Source organism: Dromaius novaehollandiae, chromosome 9, assembly GCF_036370855.1.
Source record: "Dromaius novaehollandiae isolate bDroNov1 chromosome 9, bDroNov1.hap1, whole genome shotgun sequence".
NCBI lineage: Eukaryota > Metazoa > Chordata > Aves > Casuariiformes > Dromaiidae > Dromaius > Dromaius novaehollandiae.
In genome coordinates this window covers 24272072-24293959 of record NC_088106.1, presented here as the reverse complement: position 1 = coordinate 24293959, position 21888 = coordinate 24272072, and the positions used below count along the sequence as shown (strand labels likewise).

General features: G+C 38.7%; 1 protein-coding gene across 3 annotated transcripts in view; it reads left to right on the top strand.

Moving 5' to 3' along the window:
- CLSTN2 (calsyntenin 2) overlaps positions 1-21888 on the top strand; it is a 423340-nt gene that overhangs the window by 223608 nt on the left and 177844 nt on the right. Inside the window, exon 1 of one of the 3 annotated variants that reach the window (XM_064516937.1) lies at positions 10342-10363. The exons of the other annotated variants lie outside the window; for them this stretch is intronic. The gene's annotated coding sequence lies outside the window, so the exon portion shown is untranslated. Of the gene's footprint in view, positions 1-10341; positions 10364-21888 lie in introns of those variants that run through there. 3 annotated transcript variants of the gene reach the window in all.

Here is a 21888-nt window from a genome sequence, read left to right as displayed (position 1 = left end):
CAACTTCTCATTTGAGAAAGTGATTTTTTTCAGCAAATAAGCCAGTCAACAGAAAGATGCAAGAAATGCCCAGTCCCATTTCCAGGACATGGTAATCTTGAGAACTTTCTCAATTTGTACTTCAAATCAGCTCCTTTGGAAAACTGGTAACTGTCTAAGACTGCAGTTTGGTTCAAGGTACAAACTAAAATTCTACGTTTTTGAAAAACACTGCAGTTTGGTTCAAGGTACAAACTAAAATTCTACGTTTTTTGAAAAACAATCTCCTTTGCGAGTGCAAATGGTTGTCTCTTCTGCATATGTGCTGAGATTTGGTGAGTTATAGAGAAAGGCTCAAACAGATCCTCCCAGATTGGCATGTCGCTAGGTTTTCATGTTCCAAGATAGACAGTAATGAGACTGCAAACTATAGGCTTTGTAACATGGATATCATCCTTAAGGTGGCTATTAGGAACTGGCTGTTATTGAAATGCTTGTATTTGTGTTGATTTGGTTTTGTTTATTTGTTGCTTTTTGCATAGCTGCATTTGACTAGAATAACTTCCTAAATGATATTGTACATTATTTATTTTCCTAGGAGAATTGAAGCCTGTGTGAATAGTGATGGCTGACAGAAAATTAGAATTGCACTGGGAGATTGCTGAATAAGGACTGGCTGGTTGTGGCATTAAGCAATTTTTAGAAGCTGAACAGTCTCTGAGCAGTTGAAGCTCTAATGCAATATGGTGAAAAAATGGAGTCATTTAAAAACAGAGATGAGTGTAAGCTATGGCCTGTTAAAGGACAGCAGCAAATACTGCTTCCTTCATGCAGCTGATCCAGATGAGAATCAGATACAAATTCAGAATCCATTTCGGATACCATGGCTCTTTTCTGGCCCTTTTTATTGGCTATAACTAAATACCATGATCTAAGCCTTTGTTAGCGTGACTTTTGTAGGTGTACTCCATTTGGACATATAATTACCCCATAATTTTAGTTATCTGAATTAATTTCTTACGAATACACTTAATACTGCTCTTTATATTTTACTTACTGTTCTTTTATGGTATCTTATCCTTTATGTATTTTTGGTTTTCCTGAAATTAATTGATACTAGTTGAGGAGCTGATTAGATTTGCCTTATGATTATGCAAGTGTCTAATGTCTGGCAGCTGCCAGCCAATTCAATTGCTCATAAATTATAATGCATTATAAACCCCTGGGTCAGACACCTTTTCATATTTTATACAGGAAAAAAGAACCTTTTTTCTCTAGATCACAAATAGCATGGGTAGTTTCCCTGAGGGCTCCCAGTTACATGATAGTGGTTCGCTAAATGTTCATATCTGATTTAGTAAATTGTTGGATGATAGCAATCAGAATGCTGACTGGTTGAGTAATGAGCTTCTGATGACTGCTAGCCCCCTGATGATAAGTGCTTCAAAAGCATTAAGTGCTCTAAGATTCATAACATGTGAAGAGTGTAGAGCCCTTTAGTATTTAAGAACCAAAGTAATTGTTTTTTTATAGATTTTCATTCTAATAAATGAAGTTTATTTTGGCTTTTAGATTGTAAACCCCTGAGGACAAGGATTGTCTTTGTGTTCTTCTCGTCACTGATTAACAAATAAATAATAGGCTTTCTGTGTGAAAGTGGGGGGATCATGGCAGAATGGTGGTTAGCCTTGGCAAGACATCACAGCAGATGCGCTAGCAACCCACACATCACTGAAGTGCCACGGAGTTGCATGTGTGCTCTCAGATTTGTTTCCCTTAATGACTTTTCTACAGACAATGGATAAATCTGTACAAACATTCCCATATAGACATATTTTACAATGTTACAATGAAATATTTGATACTCTGCAAATAGCCCCAGTGCTTGATTTAGCTGTTTCTTTTTCATCAAAGTAGTTCATTAATGAATACATAGTTAAAACAAATCTTTAAAAGAATAAATAGCAATGACTGTGATTTTTTTATATTCTGTTTATTTATAATTCACTTTGTCATTAAAATGGCATATTGTAATTGCTCTTAAGACCTAATTCCTTGTAATCTACTTTTTAGGATAGCAACTGAATTTGTCAGTTTTTTCATCTCTGCTAGGCCACATATCTTAGTATCACATCTCTTATTTAAACATCAGGCTGCTCCTTAATGTACTAGATAGACTATGGGAACAGAAATGAACTAGATGAGAGATCACTGGTAGAGAAAATGCTTGCATTATAATTTTTGTTTAAATTTTAACTTTTATCATTAAAATTATTTCATGCTTTTTACTTCAGTGGGATGGAAAGCTTAATGTGCTCTTATTATGAACAGCTATTGTTTACAAGGACTCTGTGTCAGCTGCTTTTATGAACTCTGGAAGCCTTGCTGATGTGGCAGCAGATGAGTTCAGTGGAGTTTAATTAATTTAAAAAAAACAATTACATTCCATTCTTTGAGATTATCAAATTAATATAATCAGTATTTAATTCATTTTAATTCACAAATTAAGAAAAATAAAAGCGAGAAGATTGATGGGTTCCGCCACATTCCTTGACTTCATGACTTTACGTTAAGCTGGGCAGTGAGCACTGAATGTGGGAATAACAGTTTTGGAAGTTATAGCAGCACAAAGGATGAACTGCTGTGCTACAGAGAAATGAGGCATATCAGTTTCTCTTTATTGAGTATGGACATTTTAGAGTCCCAGAAATAAGTTGCATCACTTATGTTTGTGGGTTATGTGATGTTCAATTTTACATTAGTTATTTTTAAGGTAGCTGAAAGTTAAATCAGCTGTCAGAGAAACTACCCTTCTCTGTGCTTTTTTCAGACCACCACTATTAACTACCTTTTTTTCCTTTCTTCAAAAAAAAAAAAAAAAAAAGGAAAAAAAACCATAGGAGGTCTTATGTGTACCATTTATTTTCATGAGCTCAGGAGGCTATTTATCCTATGGTATAGAGTATGGAGATTGAAGCTAAAGCCCAGCCCTCTTATTGAGTGTGCTGTCCATGACTTGGGGCACTTTCTTGCTCCAGAATGGGATGAACCAACTGTCCAGTAAATATACGGAGGAACTCAATTTTTGCCCTGGAGGCAAAAATTAGGCCACAGGTGGCTTAAGCTACTTGCCCCTGCAAACTTGATGCTGAGCACAGCTTCCAGTGGCCTCCCTGCAGCTGCCTGATTTTGCAGGCTGGCCCCTCAGATCTGTGGCCCAGGACCAGTCTGGTTTTCACAGTTTCATAAAATTTAAGGTCAGAGATTCTATTAGATCATCTGTGTTGCACTTGTGTGTGCCTAAGTTGAGGGTGACAGTATTAAATTAATTAGTTCTCTGGAAGCTAACCTGCTTGTGTTGCTAACAGCTTTTAGGGAATCTGCGTTGGCAGGTTATTGCTTAGGTGAGAGATTTCTCAGTTAGTTTACATCAGTAAATATTGTCCCATGCTGCGGAGGGAGGAGGTAAACCTGTCCTGGGTTCTCCTCCCCAGGCTCTGATAAATCTCACAGTGGATGAAACTCCAGTAACAGACTGACATGAGAGATGTGAGCTAGATACATTAGCCTGGTGCTTGCAAGCCTGTAAGTTGTTAAACACAATCTAACTTCTTCGGTGGGACTATTACTTTGTGCTTCAGAGAAATGAAGAAAGCTGAACATGGCACCTTTGGTGCAGATCGCAGTGACTTCCTGGATGCTCGGTTCCTTCTTTTTGTGGAGACAGAAGTATCTTTATGAATCTTACTGAGTGTCTTACTAAGTATCTTACTCAAATCTCTCCCAAGCTGCTCAAATGTTCAGCGTTTGTTTGGCTAGGTTTAGAAATCAGCTAATCCTCTATTAGGAGTTATCAGAAAATAAGCTGATGAAGGCCAAGCACTTCTAATATGATATTCAGGGATAAAAGTTTTCTGTTTGCCACTTAAATCCATTGCAGGAGACTTGGAGATACTGACTGGTTCCACTCAATTTAAAGCGTAAAAGGAGTACTTCCCTCAGGAGGCTTTTCCAGAGAGATTGATGTTAGCAGTTCTTTGCATGATTAGTGAGAATAAGAGGCTTAAGACTCTTAAGTCTAACTCACATGTTTTCTTCTCTTATTTTGCATTGAATAGAGAGGATAGAGCTAAAAATTTAACAATAGTGAAGAAAATTGGAGCCTAAATGATGAAAAGGGTACAGCCATATTTTCAAGAGACTCAGGCTGCATAGTCTTTTCTGACTGACCAAGCTTATCTATTCTTGACTGGTAGTTCACCAACTTAGTGATTTGTGCAGGAATCAACTGCTTGTTCTTAGGCAGTGACTCTACAGAAAGGTCATTGCTTGTAGAAATTGGGGTAGGAGGATGGAGAGCATGTGTTCTTCAAGGACACTCCAGGCTACCTCCACTGCTGAACACGTTTAGGATTCAAGAGAGAAATAGCTGGACCTGTTGCCACTCCCCATCTACCCCTTCCTTTCCCAAGACATGCATTGGAGGGCCAGCAGGTTAATGCCACACCAGCCCATCGCCGTAGGGCCCCTGTGTCTTCATGAGACTGCAGCGGTGAATTCTGTCCTCTTGGCTCAGAGGTCTCAAATGGCCCTGCTTTGTTTTCTGTGTGAATCTCATTTTTATGTTATAACCTTTAAGGGTTTTGTCATCCAATTTCCAGTTAGCTTAAACATGGTGCTAATACTGTCAATTATTACACGTCGTGATTGTTCTAATGCAACATTTGGAGCTCGCTAAAACATTCACACAGAGATTGTGTCATACATTTCCTTACAGGTTTTGACTTAGTCTATCAGCCTATAATCTTCATGCTAAATCATCTGCCTCGTGTTGTCATTATGCTCCTACCCATTTGCTTGTGATTTCTAATTCTAGACCTGCCAAAAAAGAATAGAGAAAGATAAAGAAATTGGGCTTCTGGAATGAAAGACTGTAAATTATAGATGTTAGAGAAGGATAAAACAGAAAATAAACTTAAATGGGAGGAAAAATCAAGCAGAAAATAGAAAGACACAATACAATGGTGAAGTGAAAATTACAGAGGGAAAAGATAAAACATGGATACCATTCTAAGTAGAGTTGTGAAAACCATTGTGTTCCATTTCTTTTATGATATAAAATGATGGATTCTTTTCTCTTATTTTTACGGAGCTATGTTTCATGAAGTATTACAATACTGTGCTCTTGTTGTTCAGGCTGACATATTTCCAGTAGGACATTAGTTCAAAGGAAAGAAGAATAACAGAAAGTATTTTAGAAACTCTAGCACTGAGGTCATTTAATAAGTATTAATACTCTGGCACGCTTTTTAGGCTTCTTAGAATGGCTACAAGCAGGCCATAAATTAGGATTTATATTGACTCTAAATTGCACTGTATTTTTACTCATTGTCACAGCTTTCACTAACAGTATCAGCTGAGAAGCTGAGTTTGTTTTGTAAAGCAGTTTTATACTGGCACTAATACTAGCTTAGTTTTCTGCCTGGAAGAGATTTTTAGGATAAGCTCTTCACTGTTTTCTGACAGGTGCCACATCCCACTGAACATGTTTGAAATGTTCTGTAAGAAATGTGATGAAGTTTTTAAGTACCTGATTCATGCCAAATTGGATAACTAGGAGGTAAAACCACCTAGAGTTTTATAAAGCCTGATAAACATGGCTGACTCTTCCGCCTCCCGTTTTTCACATGGAGACACTCCTCTTCTAACACAGCCTAATATAATAAAGATACTTAGAATATAGAACATTGTCCCTATAGTCCAACATCTCATATTGACAAATGGCAGTGTATTTTAAGAATAGTAGATTTAGAGAATTTAAATATATGATAAATATATAATATAAATGAACTCCTTCAAATTTTTCACCAATTTTGGCTACACTACCTGTCCTCTCTTCTGGGAAGAACCACAAGAGCTAGATGCAGTTTCTGGGCGGCATCACCGTCCATTTCCCAGGCATAACAGCACAAGGAATCCCAACAATAGCAGCCAGTAAGCCCTGCCTGGAGTTTATGACCAACAGTCAATTCAGTTGCCTTAAAAGCAGCTTTTTCAAAATAAAAACATAATTCATGCAAAAGTATATACCAAGTGAAAGCAAGAGATAACAAAGCAAAAGTTTACATGCCCAGGCCTATCTAAAGAGCCTCTGCTGCCTACAGTGCACTCAGCCCAAATCTCCTGCTTCCTGTAGCATTTTCTACATCTCCCGGTGAGATTCATTGCCAACCATTGTAACCCCCTCATTCTCCACTTTCTCTAGGGCGGGATCTCTAGCAGTTTTCTGTTTGATTTTATGAAGATAAAGGCCTGGGAGGAGACCAGTTTGCTGTCCAAACAGACAGCCAAATTCTGGTTAATCTCCTCCGTATACCTAAGGTACTACTTTATCTCCGTTACTGTCTTGATTCTTATTTGTATTTCTAATAGACTAGTTTAAATTAATTGTGGGCAGACAGGCAGAACTGAAATGTATATTAGTGTCATAAAAAATACAGGTATCTGCTCTCATTTCCTGAAACTTTTTAATAAAAATAATGTTATGAAATATGTATTGCACTTAATGAATAATAATGAAGTCAAGCAACCTACTCAATATAAGTAGGCATACTTGAAAGTTTTAAGTGTTTGTGCTATCTTAGGTGGTTTCTTGGCAAGAAAACTGACCAATCCTACTACATGTCAGAAGAAAAAAAGGTGATCTCAGTCATATCTTAGGATGAAAATTACAAAACATTATGGGCTTAAATTAAATTTCACTCATATTAATTTGAATGAGTAGCAAGATAGCTAGAGATGTTTAAATAAATTACAAGTCTTGTTGACTTCCAGGAAGACTTTTGCTCCTGGGGGCAGCAGCTTTTAAACAATTCTGTGCAGGTCTCTGTGTAGCTTTGAACATCATTGTTGTAATGGCACGGCTCTACCAACAGCGTGTTGGAGAGGCAGCAGATGGGAAAGCTCTATTATCAAGTCATAAGAGTGAATCCAAATTCAGCTAATGCTACCCAAAGTCACCTGGGCCTTTTGAAGTGACCTTGTATGAGCTCTAGTGTCCCTCTGGTAAACTGATTTGAAGCACGATTTTTGTTCTCTTTTGCAGTTAAAAGGTATGAGTTTTGTTGCTTAAACCAAATCAAACTAATGATGATACTTATTTTTAGTTGTAAGCGCAGGGAAAGGCAGAACTCTTTAGCTAGATACTGCAGAATCCTATTTTATGTAATTCTGTATGACACCTGTGTTTTCTTCCATCTACAAAACATAGCAGCAGGAAGAAAGCTCTTAGGCAGAGGGTTGTGAAGAATCCTGAAGAACTGAAATGTGTGGTCTAATCCATGCTGTGTTGCTGCCGCAGTCCTCAGTGTATTAGTATATAGACAAACAGAACGTGGAAAGGGAGAGTTTGGGGCATGTGCTCTGCACAGCGTTATTCCTCTCTAAATGAGTTAGGGCAAGGGTTAAAATAAAATCAATAGTTTCTCCTGTTAGCTTTTTCACTTTGATTGGGAGTGCAGATTAGCCTGTATTTGTTAGACCAAGGTAGGGATACAAACCTGATTCAATGTTGGACTGAAAGAGAACCATCTAATCACAAAACTACTGTGTTAACAGCTCCAGATTGATTAATTTCTGTCAAATCCTGTCTGCAGTTTCCTAGACTGGGAGGTTCCTTGTCAGATCATACGCCCTGCCTCAGCCACGCTCTAGTTTATGCTCTGCATGCAAATATGCTGCAGAGAATTGAAACTCCTGGCTATATGCAAGGCCTTCTCCATGAAGGGGAGCACCATGGCTCATGGCACTAAGTTGCTGTAATGCTGCCAGGTCGTCAGAGAAATACAGAAAGCATAGGATCAATTATTTAATCCAGATAAGAACTGGAGCATGTCACACTCTGTCTCGTAGAACACATGGAAATAATGACTGCAGACAAAGAGTTGTTAACTGCAAGTGATGGCCAGGTTAAACGCCATCAGTTCACTGTGTTTTATTCAAGTTCCTTCTGAGTGTTCTTGAATTCGAAAGTGTGTGCTGGGGAGTTAGTTATTTGTGTGCCTGGAGGTTTTTTTGTTTTGCTCTTAAAAACAGTCTTGCTGACCTTTAACTCCATGTTTTATGGAAGTAAACAGCTATCTCAGTGAGAATTTGCTGGAGGAAAACTTTTTAGCTTGTCTAGGACTCTGAGCACCCAACTTTGAGCACCAAACTTTTCTGATCATTGATTTAATAAATAATACTTTTGAAGTGATTGCTACCATTGTCTTACCAGCTATTCCATGTCTGAGTTAAGATAATTGTAAAGAAGAAAAGGGGAAAGCTATCCAGTCTTTGCATCAGGATTTGTGAGGAAGGGCTCTTTTGCATTAAGGTGTTTTCACATGCAGTGTGCATCGCAGAGGCTGGTCTGTTCCTCCAGAGAATGTTTCTGAGTGTTTCCGTCAAACAAGGTTAACAGTGGACGAAAGTAAACTAAGCTCCAGCAGAGACTGAGGTCCCTTCTTTCATACATGCTAGGAGAGGTTCTTCTCTGAGGAATGCCGTATATGTTTTAGAGGTCTTGTCTTCATTTTGTACTCAAGCTAAATTTACTTAGCCACTGTACATAATGAATGTAAAGGTAGGAATTTCCCAGCTCTCTTTGAAATGTCATTAAAGGTACAGCCATAGAGAGAAGTAGACATTACATATGTATAAAATCTTTCTGTATAAAACCAGCAGATTTGTATAGTTAGACTGCATATTTTTTAAGGAAGGGGAAAGAGAAAGTGTTATCATTCCTACTTTTTTTCTTGGTTAAATTCAGACTGTCTCAATAAGGAAAAAAAAATCGCTGCTGGGTACTGTTTTAACCCCTATCCCTATAGAAGTAAGATTCTTTCCTAAAATCTGAATTGAAAAACACTCGGAATTGAAAAACACAGGTTCTGGTGTGCGTTTGGGGAAGCGCCGCACAACGCGTACTGTGCTGAAACCACCAGAAACAAAACAGCGCATAGTCTGTGCGTAAAAGGGTAAGTGTCCTCGAAGAATAAGTGAGAGAAGAATCGCATCAAGACCTTTATGATAATTTAGATAGCAATATACTGCCTTGGCTGGCCACCCCTCCACCTCCCCCCACCAGCAATGCTGAATTACACACCTGTTTCAGTATCGCTCAGCAGAGCGTTGCCAGGATGCCATCAAATGCATTTCAGCTGTGAGCACCCTGTGTTTTCCCTCTCACCCAGCAAATTTCACTGGATAAGAAGTTAAAACTTCAGAAAGCTGCTTAAAGAAGCCTGTATAGGCATTAGGATTTGTAACTACCTGGTGGTTCTGAAAAAAATCCCAGTGTACATCCCTTCTGGAAGCAGTCAAATGTATTTGTCTCTTTTTAGAGTAAACCAAATATATGCTGGACATGGGTATTTCAGGAGTCGAGACTGAATTCAGGCCTTCCGGATAGCTGTTGAGTGTTTGTGGTAAGTGTCTATAAACTGTTAGCGATGCAAAGAGCTGGGGAACCCTGACAGCCATGACTGGTACTGCTTCCCCGTGGGAAAACAGGCTGAAATTCCTGGCTGTGCTTCCAGAGGACTTAACGCCGAGGAGTCGAGAGTGGCCTCAAGCATGGTTTGCCCCCACGCTGATGGGACCCCAGGTTCATCCAGACATGAGCAGGAGTCAAGTAACAGGGGTTTAACTGCGTTCACGTCTCCGCAGCGGGGCGGTTTTGCAGCGCTGTGGCAGCACGCTGGGGGCAGAGGGAAGCGGGGCGTGCTTGGGAGCCACTGACCCCTGCGGGGCACTTCCAGCGCCTGTATCACGCTTCAGCGTGAGGGACCCTGCAAAACATGAGTGCTGCGTCCTTGGTTCCTTCTTTTTTTTTCTTTTTCTTTTTTTTTTTTTTTTTTAATAAATCAGAAGAAGCGTTTTGTCATTTCCACGTGGCAGCGGGTTGTCTCGGTTCCTCTTCTCAGGACCATCGCTGGTGCCTTTACTGTGAAGCCTTACTGTACCAAACGGGGCGAGCAGGGCCGCTCTGCAAATTACACGGACTGTGAGGTCGGGTTACTTCGTGTTTCGTTACACCTGGCTGCTGGGACGAGAATTCACTAAGTGCCGCACTGCTCGCTCGGTTTTTGGGGGAGGGAGTGGGAGGATAAATAAACGCTGCGCCATGCCTTTAAGCCTCAACGGTAGCGTGGGGGCAGGGGCAGCCCCGCACGCAGCACAGCCCGCTCGGCGCTCGCACGCTCTGGGCGCGGCGGCTGCGCCACGGGCCGCGGAGCCCGCGCTGCCTCGGTGTTCTGGAAAATTCCAGCGCAGCGTGTGGGGGGCCGCCGCCCCCCCCCCCCCCCCCGGCAGCGCTCACACCTGTGGCGTTGTCTGAGAAAGCGTAAGTAAAATTACGCGGTTGTTTTAAGTTTTCTTTAATTTGACATCATTACTGCGTGGTCGTTTTAAGGACGAGCGAAGGCCGTTCTCCTCCCAAGGTGAGAAGGCAGTGAGGAGTAATGTGCTAAATACAAACTGATCCAGCGGGCAAAAGAGGGGTTTGGTTTTTGTACTTTTTTTCCCCTTAATGTTTCTAGTTGGTTCTTCTCGGTTAACTCGTGTGCTTCAGGTTTATGAACAACAACATCCTTTGTTTATTTAGGCTGCTGGTGCTGGGGGTCTGTTTTATAAAGTAACCCAGCTGTGTAATAGTAAAACAAGCTTTAGCATTCTTGAACCAAAGTTCAAGCTAGTACATTTCACAGTCTGAACGCTCAAATATTTGTGGTTTTTTTTTCCTCCTCCATACCTGTAACCTGCCAGTGATAAGCATGAGCAAGTACCAGGCATTTAATATCTGTTAAAACTGAGGAAGTAGGCTGACATTTAATATTGAAATTTTCAGTCTGAGACTTTCCCCGATGACTATGCTCTCAGCATGTGTTGCCACAGTTGACCATCTCATGTTCCCAGTCCTATAATTTGCAGTTTTTTTGTTTTAAGTGACTGCATCAGATACTTTCTCTGTGCATTTCTCAATACTGTACTTCAGTAATGAAAAATGATAACTTGAAGAGAACAAGCTCTTTCTACTCTGCATTTTGGTGTTGCTTTTAAGCATTTGTTTCAATGTTTTTACTGAGATGATACTTTTGCTGAAATATGATGGCCTGCTCTTTATGGTGAGACATGAGATATGAATATTCAAGTCTCCAAAAGCCGTGATCTACCACATTCTCAGCAGACTCTGAGGACTGCCTGTAGGTTTTTTTTTGAACGTGAGAAACTTTGTAGCCCACAGTGTTCAGCAGAAAAAAATCATACAGTAAATTGAGTGTATCTAGTGCAGTGCTTCCTTTTAGACTCTGCGGATGGGCAGTGCTGCAGCAGCTCCTTGCTTTTCAAGATGCAGCATGATTAAAATCAGAGCCAGCACAAGATTCTTCAAAACTTTTGGCAGAAATGAATTCTTCCTGATGAGCATGATCAAGAAAATGGAGCCAGGCATCAGGAACAGAACATAAGAGAGCTGGCATGTTGCTTACTACTGCAGACAAAAGGGTGGTAGAGGTGCTGTCTCCCCAAATGAGATTTTAGTCTCTGAAGTTTGGGGGTATTTGACTATAACAGGTGTGACAGCAGACAGTTTTCTCATTCAGGTGATGGGTATCTTTTTCTGAATCCTATTCTGCAACTTAACCCTGGCACTTCTTTAGTAAAAACTCACCTTGAAAAACAGGAAGGCTAATGCAAAAGAATGCGTTAGATTTAGTTTTACAGAGTCCTAATGGAATACATAACTGAAAGTTTTAGATGATTAATTTTAAGTATTTTGTTTGCAATCTACCCTTTCTAATGTACTTCTCTGCTTAAAGTACAATGGTAATATCAGGAGACAGTGTAAGAGGAATTTTTATCTAGAAAGTTTTTTTATTATTGATTTTAATGCCTTATTATTCATCTCACAGGCACTGTAAGTATTAGACATGAAAATTAAGGTCCTTCTACAGTGCTTCAGAAAATACTTCATTAAAAAGGAAATAAATTTATATGGACAAATTATATATCTTAGTCAAACATCTTTCGGTTATTTTCCAAAGAATGGATAACCCATGCTTAATTTTGTAGTTGAGAGCCATTACGAATGTAAAGTATATAACAAAGCATTTAGCAAGAATCTGAGGAATGTAATGGTTTGTCTGTTTTATGTTTAAATTAGGCACAAAAGCCCCTAATAGTAAAAGCAGGTTCCCTGAAGGCTGTTTATGTCTTTATGGTTTTAGGTATTATTCAAGCCTTATTGATTTGAACAGAATTATACAAACATTGTCTATTCTCCTTGAGGTATAGCACAAAATTACCAGTGTAATTCATAGTGCTGCTATCCAGTGTTTTAAAATTAGGGCCAAGTATTTACAGACCATCTTTGGAACAGTTTGCGTTCACTGAATTACTACTAATAAAACTATATATAAATATTTAATTTGCTGGTATCCCATGAATTAGGAGGGCTGGGTGCTAGCTGCTTCCCAGTGTTGCAGGGGGGAATGTGGTTGCATGTGCAATCTCTGGGGAGGGTTGCTGGGCTTTTGGGTAAGTGATAAACAATATGAGGAATCATAAAATACCTATTTCCTATCCTAGTATTTCTACACACCTCTACATTTATGTGGACCCTGTACATGCTTCAAGTGTTTGAAATAGGCATTTGATAGATGCATTCTGTTTTGAAGTCCTGGGGAAAGTTTCACGAGGAAAGCTATGCAGTCACTGGTAATAAATACTATCAGACCCTTTTTTGAGTCTGACTGAATCTGATCACAGTGGCAGTGATATGTAATCAGCAGGTAGTTTCCTACCTAGTTTCAGAAATCTGTGTGGCTGCTTATTTAATGATGTAACTAGAATGAAACCTCATTACTTTGTTATTTTTTTTTCTGTCAAACATATGAAGGAATCTCTCATAAGAGCAAATAAAATTCTGACTTCACTTAAACAGTCCTTAATTTTGCAAGGATGTGGATGGTAAGCTGATTAAACCTGGTTTGCCTACCATGTCACTACAGTTTTGGAAGCTGCTTCAAAATATTTCAGACAGAGGGTACTGTTAAATAAAAGTTTGTGTTAATCTGAGAGGTGGCTGCATTTCAGTGGGATGTGACATGGTGCTGACATGTTCCTTAGTGATCTTTTAGAAATACTTTCAGGCATAGTCTAAAAGGTCTTCGCTTATCAGTATATAGCCTTGAATTTGTGTGTTCCTTTTAAAAAGCATCATCTTCTCCTTGAAACGTGCATTACTGCATGCGCTTTATGCTCTAAACTTAGAGAAGTTATGGCTGTGTGGTACGCAACATGCATCCGAAACAATTGTGCCAAAATAGCTTGTCAAGTATATGGTGTTAATATATGGGATAAAGTAAACCAGGAGTATTAATGACATGTTTGACTTTTCCAGTACAGGACAACTGAATTCTATCCATCCTTGTGGATGGAGAGGCACCTGCAAGCATAATATATCAGTGGGAATGTTTTTAAAATTGTTTATAGTACCTCTTGTAGAACCTCCAGTATAATCTTACTCGAGTGTCAAGCATTGGTAACACTTTGAAAATCACTTCAGTGTTAGCACTTTGTATTCCAGCAAATCTCATTGTCTGTAGGATGATTTTTTTTTTTTCCTTTTGCCAACATCAGAACTTTGGATGAGTCTCATTTTTGCCAAGGCATAGTTGGGGGGGGGGAGGTAGAACCAAAAACATGCAAGGAGAGGGATAGAAACATTTTCCTGCATGCAAACCTTTGACATATTCTACTAAAGAACTGGCATCCATAGGAACAGTTCCACGTTTTGTACTGACTTAATGCTAAGTTCTGTAGAACTGAAGATTTCTTTTCCTACAAAGTAGAATACGTATATTTGAAATATTTTAGGAAAGGTGGGTATTTTGCTATTTTCATTGGCAGCATGTTGGCTATTTTTATCTATGTCATGTCTGAATATGAAATTCACATAATTTTTACTTTTAATTGGAAGTGAGTTCCAGGGTGACCTTCTAAAAGTGGTAAAAGAGGGTTTGAGAGGTCTTTGCCCTCTTTGTTTCAGGAGCTAAGAGTAAAGAGGGGAGAAAGATACCTATTCTAAGTTTTCATTATCTCAGCCATGGAAAAGTAGATTTTGCTATGTGCAGAAAAACAGGGAAGATGCCTTGAGGATCAAAACATGAAGAGGCGAAGAATATTATTCATCTTATCTGACACTGATTTTTATGCACCCAAATACATGTAAATGTCTTGATCTTACTAATATTTTGGCTGTGACCCTAATTTGTATTTACTGTTTTTGAATCCTTTGTCATGAGTAAGTCAATCTGTATGTCTTATGAGAAAAATAAGAACTCTATGCACACTTAGATTATTTTACACTTGATACATGTTGCCATCTTCTTTGTTGTTCTTTCTTGCTGACAGAAGTTGTTCACCTTTAACTATTTCTGATATTATTTGATAATAAACCTTAAAACAGAATTGATAGTCATCTTTAAAGGAGATATGGGCTTTTTAAAAAAAAAAAAAAAAAAAAAGAGATGGAAAGGGACTGAAATGTATCTTTCTTGCAGTAGCTGATAGAATAGAGATTTTCTTTTTCCTTCCGTTTTATCACTTTGAGCCTGAACTTGGAGAAAGTCTGAATAGGTGGGGTTAGAAGAATGTTTGGGCCACGTTCTCAGAATTGGACAGTGACAGGTGTGAAAAGGAAAGTCAGTGGCCTTTTTGCAAATGAAATAGGTGATGTTATTGTACTCATTGAGGATATGTTCAACAGTCTGCTGCTTAGTGGTATTTTGTATCAGAGGAAAGCATTCAGCTAAATGCTTGTTGCTACAAAAATCTTGGACTCTTGTTCTTATCTTTGCAGATGTGAAAGCTGTTATGTGTTCAGAGAGTGGCCTTCTCAGTTGAAATGTCTGCCTCGCTAGAATAAGTACCTTGTCTTTTTAAGTTTATGATCAATTGTCAGCTTTCAAAAAGCAGATTTACCAAACAGATCAAAACCTTGATGTTGACGCTTAATTGAAACAAACATTAAAAACTAAAAGTGTGACCAATATCTACTTAAGCATTTTTTCCCTTAGCATGTGTGTCACTGGGTAAGGACAGAAGGCCTTGAAATAGGAAAACATTCCCTTTTAAGGTAATGTAATTCTCTACAAGGCTCCATCTTGTGAGTTCACATCTTGCAGGATGAAGCTTTGCATTTCAATGTCTCCTTTTCTAAAGCAGTGCAAGAAGTATAACATTTTTATCCTGAACTTGGAGTCTTCTCATGTGCTATTTAGAAGTCACGATGTTATATCCATGAAAGCCTGTCTTTAAGGTGTATGCGTAAGAATTTTGGAAATTGCATCAGGAGATGATAATAGGCTTTGGATGATTTAAGAGAGAATGTCAGAACAGAACGTTGCAACAGGATAATGTCCTCCCACTGCTGGATAAATGTCTTGGCATCCCCTTGGCATTCATAAGAAATAGACGTTGAGGTGAAGCCGAGACATTTGTTTCCAAAATGGGAGTCATTTATCCTGCTAAAGCATTGTATTCCAATGACTCTATTTCCACTATACCAAACAGTTAGTGATGGAAGATGCTGTCATTTGATTTGATGGATATTGATGTAGTAGAATGACAGTTGATCTTCATGTGACTTTTACACAAAATGTGTGTGTGTACTTAGAATAGTAGAAATGTTGCTTCCTAATTGCCTTGAATGACTGATTTGCCTTGTGGTTTTAGTCAATAAAATTGCTTTATCCATCATAATATAGTACATTTAAAACTGTGTATTTTTGTCGCACTGACTTTTAAAACATCTAAGTTTTGTCATTTAACAAGGTGAACAAAAAATATTTAATAGAATTGTAGAGTTCACCCTAGAAAGGGCAGTAATGGAGATGTCCTGTCAGTTTTAATGCAATAGCTGTTTTCTTTAGTTCACAAATAGCTTCATTGCAGCTGAAGAATTGTAGCAGTCGGGGTTGTGCTTCAGTCCCTGTGAATTCTGAAGCAATTTCACCACTCACTGTTGTCAAGGCTGGCTGGGTTACATACAACTAAATAATATTTCACGATCTCCCAGTCAAGGTGTGGTCTGAGGGCTTGTGTCACTGATGTCTGAGCTCTAAGATGGTAATTCAGCCTAACTTCTGTCCTGAGGTAAGTCACAGAGTGAGTCCTCTTGGAACACATTTCTGGGCAGATGGAGGAGAAGAGGTGCTAGGGAACAGTTAGCATGGATTTATCAAGGGTAAATCATGCCTCACCAACCTGATGAGCTTCTGTGGTAAAATAACGGGGTGTGTGGACAAGGAGAGAGCAATGGATGTCATTTACCTTGACTTCAGCAAGGTTTTCAACACTCTCTCTCACAGTGTTCTTATATCCAGGTTAGAATGTTGCAGTCTGGGTGGATGGACAAATAGGTGGCTATGGCCACCTGGAGTGCACTGTCATGGAGTTTGCAGATGACACCAAATTGGAGGAATCAGTCAGTGAGCTCAAGGGCAGGGGTGCTGCGCAGAGAAAACGAGGGAGGCTGATGTTTTATGCTATGGATAACTTTTAAAATGGCACATCTAATTCTGTAGTAAGCAAGAGAGGGATGTTGTATGTAGAAGGTAGAAGACCTACAGAACTTGGACAGTTTAATTATTTTTCTTTAAGGAGTATATTGTCAGATGGAAAGCCAGGCATGCAAGTCTGCTGTACCACACATTCAGGAAAACTAAGAAATCCTGCAGGATGACTTTACAGAAAAATACTAAGATAAAGTATTGGACATGTGAGAATTCTGCTTTGTATTTTAAAAGGCTTACCTGAGAAATTACCTAAGTTTGATAATAGAAAAATTGTTAAGGCTACTTTCTAACATTCAAAGTAGCATACTGAAGGCGAGACAACTTTAGAAAATAATTACTCAGTGAAAGCATATGGTGCTGCTTACCTTGTAATGTTCTCCTGATTAAGGCAGCTGTAAAAAGAAGACTATTGGAACGTTAGATAGTAACTTTAACGGCTGAAGTGCTAATTACAGCAGTGTTAACAACTGCAGTGTAGGTAATACTCTTTTATTATTAGTTCCACGTTTGAGGATCAATTCATTCACTTTCAAAGCATTTACACCAATTTCCAGGCATTGTTTGGAAGTGAATATGCATAATAAGCCAGCTATATACGCATTTATGTAAAATCACTGTGGCTTATAGGAGAAAACAGAGTATCCATTTCCAGTTTAAGGCTATGGAATGTAAGGAATTAGGGAAAATAAACTAATTGAAATGCTGAAAATTAATTTATACTGTGCTGTGTCACAGACACAGCATTATTTCAAGGGGAAGCATTGAACACAAATACAATAATAGATGAAAAGGGTTGAAGGTAGCCCACTTGAGACACTAATCAGCCGAACGTGGTTTGCCGTTTCAAGTGTACAGGGCTTTGGCCTGTTTAATCCTGAGGCTAATAAGTGATTTAAGGTGTTTTAAATTGGTTCTAAAGGTACAGAGAAAGAACGAATAAGAGTTCATAACAACAATGACCCGCCTGATATGTTTTTAGGTGGTAATAACTATTCCCTTTAGGGATGGTGGGGGAGAGAATAGAGACAGTTATTTGAGAAGGACTGATGCTATTACTGGAGTCCAAGTCTGCTTTTATTATGAAGAAACAAGACAAATGCAGGCAAGGGGAGAGGAAAAACGGCAATAAAAGAGAGGAAAAAAAATCATTTCTTTCTCATTCAGACGTTTACTGTAGTACTGCTGTTGGAGAAACCTGGGCTCAGCTCATGATCTTACTAGCCATTCTGTGACCTGACAAACTTGAATTAACATTGAACTGTTTAGGTCAATGCTCTTGACTGCCTCATTGGTCATAGGCTTAGAGCAATGTCGTGAAAGATGGTCTTGTCTGGATAAACTTGGCACTTGCTAAACAAAAGGCAAGTAGAGGAAGAAAAGGGAAGTGAATAGGTGAAGAAAGAAAAAGGACAAAGCAGGAAATGGAAACCAAGCTGTCATTTCAGGTCTCTCTGACTTCAAAGTCATTCAGGGCAAATATGTAATCTGTTTACACCAGCTGTTTTGATCAGGACAACAAAAGTTCGGAGATATTATGATGTGTCTGAGGAGACAGTGGGAGTGACAGCTATGCTGATAAGACTTTTCAAAGGATTCCAAAAAGAAGTAATGGGTAAAATGCTATATCCCATCTTAGTATACTTTGGTCTAATATTGAACTTAAATTGAAAATGCCAGTTTCAGACTCTATGCTCTTCTTGTTTAACTTTTTTGTGGTTGTGTTTGTTTCTGCAGTTCTGTGTTACTTTGGTTTGTGATCTGCTCTTCTGGTTGATATGATAACTTATGTGAATTTTAATGATTTTGAATATGTTTCTGTAATATTGACTGTTACAAAGATTCCCTAAAAAAAGGTAGTGGGAGAAACGCATGACTGAATTGGTTGAAACAAATACAAATTTTGTTTTACCTTTTTATTTAAATTAAAGCTGTTGATGTAGTACAGAATGGTGATAGTGGAGGAGAGCTGATACTAAAGATTAATTCCACTTTGGGGTTTTCTTTCTGGTCACAGATTCCTATGTCCTTCAAGTACTGGCATCCTTGCCAGTAGCACCATGGCTTTTCATTGGATAACATGCGAGTAATAAAAAAGAGGTTGGTCCTTGAGCTACTATCTGTTGCCCCTTTCACAACCTCCTTGAAAAGCCCCAGCATATCGATGGGAAAACACTAGCTGTTCCTCACTTTTCATTTTCTCCATTTCACTGATTGTCATTTTGCAGGAGTTATCCTTTATTCTGGACTCCAGTGCCACTGAATAGGAGACAATATTTAACGACCTTCTGCATCAAGCAGTTTCATCTCTTGGGAGATTGAAATTGATTTGTTTTGTCTTTGATAGTGAAAATCTGAAGCGTACCTTTTCTTCCTGACTTGTGTAATAGTAGCACCTGCAGTCTGGGGAAATACTGGAGAAGTAGGCAGAAATTCTGTGATACAGTGCAGAATTAAGGCTTTTTTAAAAATAAACTCTATTAACTAACATGGTCAGAAGAATACCTGCCACAAGATTGTTTAAAATATGTCCCTTAAAAAATGAACCATCTCCAAATTACTACAGGGGTTCTGTTGGGTGTGTGTGTGGGGTCTTTGTATGGCTGTTGTTTCTGTATGGGTTTCATAGGAGATAATTCTTGTTTATCCATCCTATCTTGGAGAACTGTCAGGTTAACCTATAGATGTAGGAAATGTTATGCTCACCTTTAGGGGATGAATTAGTGTTTGACCTCAAACCCTGACAATTTTCTGTGATAGACTGCAACTTTCAGTTTATTATTTTAACAGATCAATAGGTACATTAATTCTAAGAGGAAGCCCAGACTCTCTGCCTGAAGTTAAATTTGCCAGTGTTTTTAATTAGTTTTATTCTCCCATAAGGTTGAAATTTCTTTAGGAGAATCAAAGACAGGAAAGTAATTCACTGGAGAAAAAGCAAATGATGCAGAAAATGCCAATATCAATTTCCTAAAGAAGTCATAATTTGAATGCCAAGGATCTTGTTTCCGGCACTGACTAACTCTAATAATATGATCAGGAGGCACATTTTACAAAATCGTGATTTAACTTCAAATGATGACTGAAATAAATTAAACCTTGTTGAGCTGTGTATGATAATATCTTGAAGAAAAAAAGACTTGTTTAGAGGAAGTAATGTTGGCTGTAGCATGATTTACATTTTAAAGGCTTTCTCAGCAAGGTGGATGTCAATGTTTCAAGTGCTGAAAATCTGTTGAGGGACATTTCCAGTGTGGGGACATATTTCATAAAATGTTTGAGGTTGGACAGGACCTCAAAACAGGCCTTTAAAACAAAGAAGCTAGTTAACATGAAATGAACATTCCTTTATTTCCTCCATCTCAACCACTTCAAACCTTTTTAATTGTAAAGGACGATCCACCACATTTTGTGGATCTAACTGGAAAGTGGGTCACCGTAACAGGTTGTGGCTCAGTGGTAGAAGAGCAAGTGTAACAACACTGAAGCTAATGCTGGTTTGTTTGGAGATGGATGAAGAGTGTGTGTAAAGACAAACGTAAGGTTTCACGTTGGCCTCAACCAAATTTTTTGTCCGCTTCCACAAACCTCACTTTCTAGTACCTTCAGAAGCCTGGGAAATTAAACTTTAGTTGTTTTGGAGGCTAATCTTGTGGAGAAGTGTGTGTGTGTATTAAATGGATGCAAAATACAGCCTTCACAATGCTTTGTTTCAAATGCAGTTGTAGAACTTGGCAGACTGACATTTTGGGAAACCACTTGGTCTGTCTACAGTGTACTTACCCCAGAGACTGATTTCTTTCAAGGCTTGTTGATGAGACTAACATATGAGCTTAGTTATCTGAATATTTTGGTTCTGTGTCTAAAAGGAGTGAAATAGCTTTGAGGAAAATGAAGATAACATTGAAGATAGATTGCTGGTACAATTCGTGAAAAGGATGAATTCTCCAAGTACAAAAGTAGTGGGAGAGAAGTGATTATATTACTCTGTGTCAAAATTTGGTAACTTTAGGGTATTATCCGACACAGATAATCAATTTGTCCAATAACAACTCCCTCCCCTTGCTGCCCCCCCGCCCCCGAATTGCTGCACTGTTCAGTCATACCTTAATTTTCATGTGCTTTATTGGAAGTCAGGAAATAAGAGAAACATTGTGTGGGGAAAATTGGAGGTTTGTTTTCACCTTCTAGTTTCTTGATCACTGTCTTCCACAGAGAGCAGTTTTATTCCTTGTGCTTGAAAGACAGATCTCTAAGGAGAGTGTGGATGCATAAATGGTTCTGATCTAGTAATCCATAATGGTATTAGGAACTGTGCTACTGCCAGAGAGATATCTGTTGGATAAGATGTAAATCATAATCACTTTTGATTGCTGGAGTGCCTTTTTCACAAGGCACAGTAATTTGTGCAATTCTTGGGGAAGGAGGGGACGGGGGAGGAGAGGAGTCTCTTACTGGTTTATTTTACAGCATCCTCTACTGTTCCTTCTTGACACTCTTTTTCTCCTACATTTTAGAATATACATATGGACACACACGCATGTTTAAAAATGTCTCATTGTTAATATGCAAATTAATATCCCCCCCTTCTTTCTTATACTGTAGTTCTAATGTCACTGCATCAGTGCGAATACAGATGAAAAAGTTGTAATACATTCAGAAATATTCACTATGGTATCTGAAGTACCCAGCAGGCTCATAGCCTTTTTAGGCATTTATTGTTAACTGTGTGTGGTGCTGGATGCACACTAATTACAATTTATTGCTGGAGAGCTGAGACACAGGGTTTCCAGCTAACTTCTGGTAGTTGGACCTTCCTTTCTCTCTCAGCAATGTTGATCTAGTGCTCTGCTCATTTTCATTTGAAATCCTTCACTTTTAAAACACGTCACAATGTGTAACTTACTGGAGGGAAATCCAAATCCCTTATTGCCCACTTTTGCTTTTACATGTTTGAGGACACTTCTACTGTCCCATCCTATCTCAGTGTGTAGATATAATGAGCAATACTGCTGCAATACTGGATACTGCTGCAATTTTCTATATGCACAAATATAATTTATGTGTAGATTTCTTACAGTACAGTGCAATTGTGTATGCTACAAGGCAATATTTAAAATATTTAACATTCTCAGTATCACAGTGCAGCCTATCTGATGCAGTGATCTAAGAGCAAAAATGGCGTCCAATGCAGCAGCTCAGGAAAATGTTCTCCACTCCTTCATTCAGTTCTTGCATGTTCTTTTCTGGTGCATAACAGTTATTGGGATATGCTTACTATAAAATCCCCTTC